At 44.0% G+C, this 5,048-nt stretch overlaps 1 long non-coding RNA gene across 1 annotated transcript; it reads right to left on the bottom strand.

Moving 5' to 3' along the window:
* Positions 1 to 849: 849 nt before the first annotated feature.
* On the bottom strand, positions 850 to 3,524 carry LOC139592585 (uncharacterized). The gene is made up of 4 exons (XR_011680047.1): positions 2,952 to 3,524; positions 2,481 to 2,517; positions 2,043 to 2,120; positions 850 to 957 (listed from the first exon to the last, which is right to left on the bottom strand). It is a non-coding gene; the product is annotated as an uncharacterized lncRNA (long non-coding RNA).
* Positions 3,525 to 5,048: the final 1,524 nt, after the last annotated feature.

Genomic DNA, 5,048 nt, shown 5'->3' with positions numbered 1-5,048 from the left:
AGCACCCCCATGTGCACTCAAATCCCTTCTCACCAAAGAGAATTAAATGCTGCCTGGAGTGATTTTTCTTCTGAGGATGCTGACCTGCATGGGACTACCACATCCTGTATTTCTTGTCTGAGAAATAACCAGTGTCCTCAGTTTGGAATTCTGAGTGCTGCCTGAGCTTCTGCTGTCTCAGAATGAGCTAGGTACAACTGCTTCTCAAAGTCTTGGACCTAGAAAAGGGCAAATATTCATGAAGAATTCTCTTAAAGCATTCTGTTTAAACAGTAAATTCCATTCCGTCTGGTTTTCTTCTAGGTCCTACTTGAAAGAAGCACAAATGTTATCTTTTGGCCCAGCAGAGTTATTCCCTGTGTGTACTCCTAATTGTGTTGCCTTATTTTAGTGATCAAGCTCAGTTTCATTTCAGAGTTAGTTGAGGTTCTGGAGAGTAATTTGTCTTCCACCCTGATCCAGAGCTCTTCAGAAGACCCTTATCTGCAACATAAATGCTGATTGGAATGGTAAAATTACACTTGGGGAAAAAAAGTCCTTTTTTCACCAAAGACTATTCCTTTACTATGGCTTCATTCAGAAATCTCCAGGCAAACATGTTTTGTACCAAGTAGTGTTCACTTTCTCTGAAAGGAGGCAACTTCTGCCAGTTTATGAGATGATGGACCAGTCTACAAGGCTATTAAATAAAGATACTCTTATGTGCCAAGTTTACCTTAATGAAATTTATCCTATTGTCCAGACAGTTTTTTCTGAAGCAATCCCTCATCAAGAGGCTTCCCTCCTGTCTCTGGAACATTTCAGATCTGGCACCAGTGCTAACAGGGCAAATCCATACACACCTTGTTTTTACAGATCCTCTTAACTTCTCCAAACTGGGAACAGAGCTGACAAACTGTGGATTCCAGGTGACAGACGTGATGTGTATTCATCAAATTCGGGGTCCTTGCTTGTTCTCTATGGGAAGTTTGAGGTGGAAAAATTAGAAGCTGTAAGAACCATCGAAGGAGAAGCAACCTCAGCCTCCTCATTCCGAGCCTGCCTAACACATGGATGTTTTCTCTCTCCTCTATATTGTGTGGTTTTGTGGGGTTTCTGTTTTTATCCCTTTACTCTTCATCTCACAGTCTATGCAATCAGTGCTTCACTTAAACAAAAGCAGTGAGAAACCAAAAAAATAGGGCAGAGAGTGGAGTGTAGTAGCAGATTAAGCTTTCTGTCAAACTAATGTTAGTTTTAACATTTCCTACACAACAATCAAACCCCAGACTTAACAACCTGTCTGCAGCAGGCTTTGGCTGCTACTTGCAAGCTGCAGGCAACTGCCAGTTTTGCGAGGCGGTGCTGCCACCTCGTGGTCATTTCTGAGCTGCACAATCCTCCTCCCGAAAGAAAACACTGGCTATTATTTCCTCTTGGCAAAAAGTAACTTCTTTCACTTGTCAGAAACATAGTAACTTCGATGTTGTGTTATTAAGTATCAAGATGGGGATGTTTTAACTTTGAAGGGGTTACTGTGTAACTCAAGTGGACGGCAGGGCAAAAATTAGGACATCATAAACAAGAAAGGACAAAACTCTTAGTGAAACCAGCAAGAAAAAACTGATTTAACCACCAAAATTACTGTCAGTCTTTTCTTTTAATGGTGGAACTGATGTCCCAACAAATTCCACGTGTCCACCTAAGCAACGCTTATAAAAGTAATTTTCTTCCAAAATAGAATTTTTGCGGCAGTAACTAAACCAGAAGATGATCAGCATGGAAGGAAAGAGCAGCAGAAAGTCATAAGAAAGAGCAAATAAACATCTTTTATTGGAACGATTATTGAACTCAAAAACATTGCTTGCTATTTCCTATTCACCCCATCCCAAGGGAATTCTCCATGGAACATGTGAAAAATGTCTGCTTATGCTTTAAGAATAAAAAAAAAAATAGAGAATAGATACCTCACTTGATGCTGCTGCATGACTTAAATCAAAAAGAGGCTGCTCAAAATAGTGCTGGTGAAACTGCCCAAAGACTCAGTAGTGACAAGGACTCACCTAAATTTAAGAAGCTGCCCCAAATTTCATCTCACTTCATGCAGCCTCTTCTGCACATCTCCACCTTTCTGAAAGAAACTGTAGAATAAGAGGAAAGTTTGGTTATCTAAAACCTTGATTACAAAAGGAAGGAAACCTGAGCCAATTCACACTGTCTTATTTCACTGGAATTGATCAGGCAATGGATTATTTACTCCATTCCTGAGGGTGTGGTATCAGTTTGACTCATCAGTTGGACTCAATCAGTAAATCAAATCACTGTTTGCTATCAATTTTCAAACTAATTTATGATCCTGCTGTGGGAGAAACTTTCAAATCTTAGACATACAAGTGCATATAAAAACCACTAAATTTGAGCACCATCTTCTGGGAAAAAAAAAACCACAACACATAGCAGGAATAGGAATTTTCTAATAACTAACAAATCCTGTGTACTACCTTAATTCCTGGATATTCTTGCTCATTGGAACAGCACCTGTGAAGAAAAGACATGCATTTACTTTTTAATCTATTAAGAGGCAACTTTATGTAACAAAATTAATTCTGCCCACCTAACTTTAAAACTGCAGGAGGACTTAAAGGTATTTATGGGGAGGTAAGTTTCTCTCCTTTTCCAAATCCTCTGGTTTGTTTTCTTAGGACAGATCCAGATGCAGGCAGAAGAGAAAAAAGAGAAAAAGAAGAGGAAAGAGACAGAGAGAGAGAAAGGGAGTATGAAAGGAGAGGAAAACTGTTAGTGGCAGTTTTAAATCAGTGCATTTTTAAATCAGATGGTATTGACAGGTTTCTTGTTCCGTTTATTTGGATTTTCCTGAGTTACTCGTCCTCTGGAGCACTGGTGACTACACTGCAGGCCAAGAGGCCCAGCAGCACCTGCCATACCTGGCTAACTTAACACCTTCAACAAACCTGACACAGCCGCCCCGAGGGTGCGTCACTGAGGAGAAAGTCGGAGCCCTTGGTTCCAGAGTCCGACCCTGAGGGGCCAGAAAGGCAAGCAGAGGAGAAAAGCCCCTCAGCCTCGCCATGGCAGGCACGGCAGCTCCGAGGCGCCGCCAGGAGCCGCGTGTCCTCAGGCAGGCCAGGCCCCGTCGTTTTCCCGCTTCCCGCCTCCGGCCGTGAGGGGCGCCCGGGCAGCTCCGTCCCCTCAGCGCGCTGGGACACCGCGCTCCCGGGGCTCCTCGCTTCTCAGGGCGCTGCTGCCGCCCCAGCCCGCCCCAGGGAGAGCCGCCAAGCTCCTCCCCGAGAAGGAGCCATCCCGAGCTGCTAGCTCCTTCTGGAAGACCTGCTGGCTGCATCAGGGATCGCGGCGCCGAGCCTCTCAGGCCCAACATGGCCGCTGTCCCCTCACGGCGTGGGCACCATTTTGTGGTCGTGGGTCCCAGGTGGTTTCGCGATGCTGGTGCTTGAGGCTTGAAAAAAAATCCCCTCACGGGGATAAGGAAGGGTTTAGATTATTTTCCATATGATATTTGGCCAGAAAGGTGGGATGTTTTGGAGGGGTGACCGTGAGCTGATTGAAGGCAGAAGTCGTGTGAGGGGACTTAGCCTTTCTCCCACCAAAGAGAAGCCCAGAGGGTCAGAAGCAAAAGATTGAAAGGCATCTTGCCCTAAATCCAGTTCAGTAATACAAACTAGAATATTTTTAATTTTACACCCATCTCAGCAGAGAGGACAACTTCCTGCGTTCCCTAGTATTTTCAAGGTGAGGGAGAGGGTGTAGATTCAAGAGGTAATCGCTTCAGCAAAGGAAATTACATTGTCTGACGGTGCCATTTTGGATCTCAATTTCAGGAATGAACACACTGGTGTCCATAGGCTGTCGGTCCTTTCAGATTATTCAAAAGACCACCTTGATACAAGTTTCCTGGGACAGGTGCATGAACTCAGCCCAAAACAAAATCCTCAGCTGGAAAGATGAAGACCAAGAAAACTCAAGAGACAGAGAGGTATGTTAATTTGTTTAAATATCTCACTAAGATTTAAAACACATAACTATTCCTCAAGGGTACCACACAATTTTCATTTACAAAATAAAAAACCATCCACCTGGTGCTGAAAGACATACAAAAGGAGAAAAGTGGCTTTACATTAACTACTACAGAAGTAAGAATTATCCAGCTGAAAACAGACCTCAGCTCCCCATTCTCCTTGCTGCACTACAATCCCAAGTAGAAAACAGCTCAAGGAAAGACTTCTATCGCACCATACAGAAGAGGCAGCAACAAAAAGATTTTTCTTACCTATAGGGATAAGAGATAAATGAGTGTTTAGGTAAATACACTGCCCTAGAATATCCTGAAGCTTTATGATATCCTGAAATGATATTTTAATCCTCCAACAGTCCCAGGTGTTAATAAAGCATGAAAACTCACCTGGGAAGGGACAAGCACTTACCTCTGGGCAGGCAGTTTATGAGCTTTGTTTCTCCGGGATTTGGGATGGGGCACTGAAGTTTTGCTCTTCACTGTAGGGCTGGGAAAGAAGGGAGGCACTCATCACCCTGCCTTTACTCCTGGCTTTTCCGTGCTGAGGGCTGCCCATCCAACTTCCCTAGCCCTGCTGGGAGCCACCTACTCCTTACTCCACCCTTCTACTCCCTTGGGAACAAACTCCTCCCTCAGCAGCCGATCATGTGCATGAGAGAGAGCCAATAAACTCCATACCCAGGGCTTGATTTCTCCCCCAAGTGTCTTTTAAAGCCTGGCTTCAGCGGGAAACTTGATATCCTTTCCCCATCGGGATCCTGGTAAGGTGCTTTTTTGCAGAATAGCACCTGTCTTGACTGTAGGTGCATTTTTTTTATCCCTTCTTTCCTGGGAGTCCAGGTCTGGAGCACCCCTATCATTCTTGTAATAGAATAACTTTCTTAGGATCAAATTCCTGCGTAACTTTCTTCCTATTTGGGAGTGCCTCTGAAAAGGTATCAAGATACAAGTAGCAACTGCTTATGTTTAAAATAATCCCTTCCTCCCTGAGGGGGTAGCGCTTCAGAGGAGGGGATTG

The sequence above is a fragment of the Agelaius tricolor genome, unplaced genomic scaffold, assembly GCF_023055355.1.
Source record: "Agelaius tricolor isolate 1412-34295 unplaced genomic scaffold, bAgeTri1.0.p SCAF_8, whole genome shotgun sequence".
NCBI classification, from domain to species: domain Eukaryota; kingdom Metazoa; phylum Chordata; class Aves; order Passeriformes; family Icteridae; genus Agelaius; species Agelaius tricolor.
The sequence above is the reverse complement of the archived record's forward strand: the minus strand, read 5'-3'. Positions and strand labels throughout refer to the sequence as shown.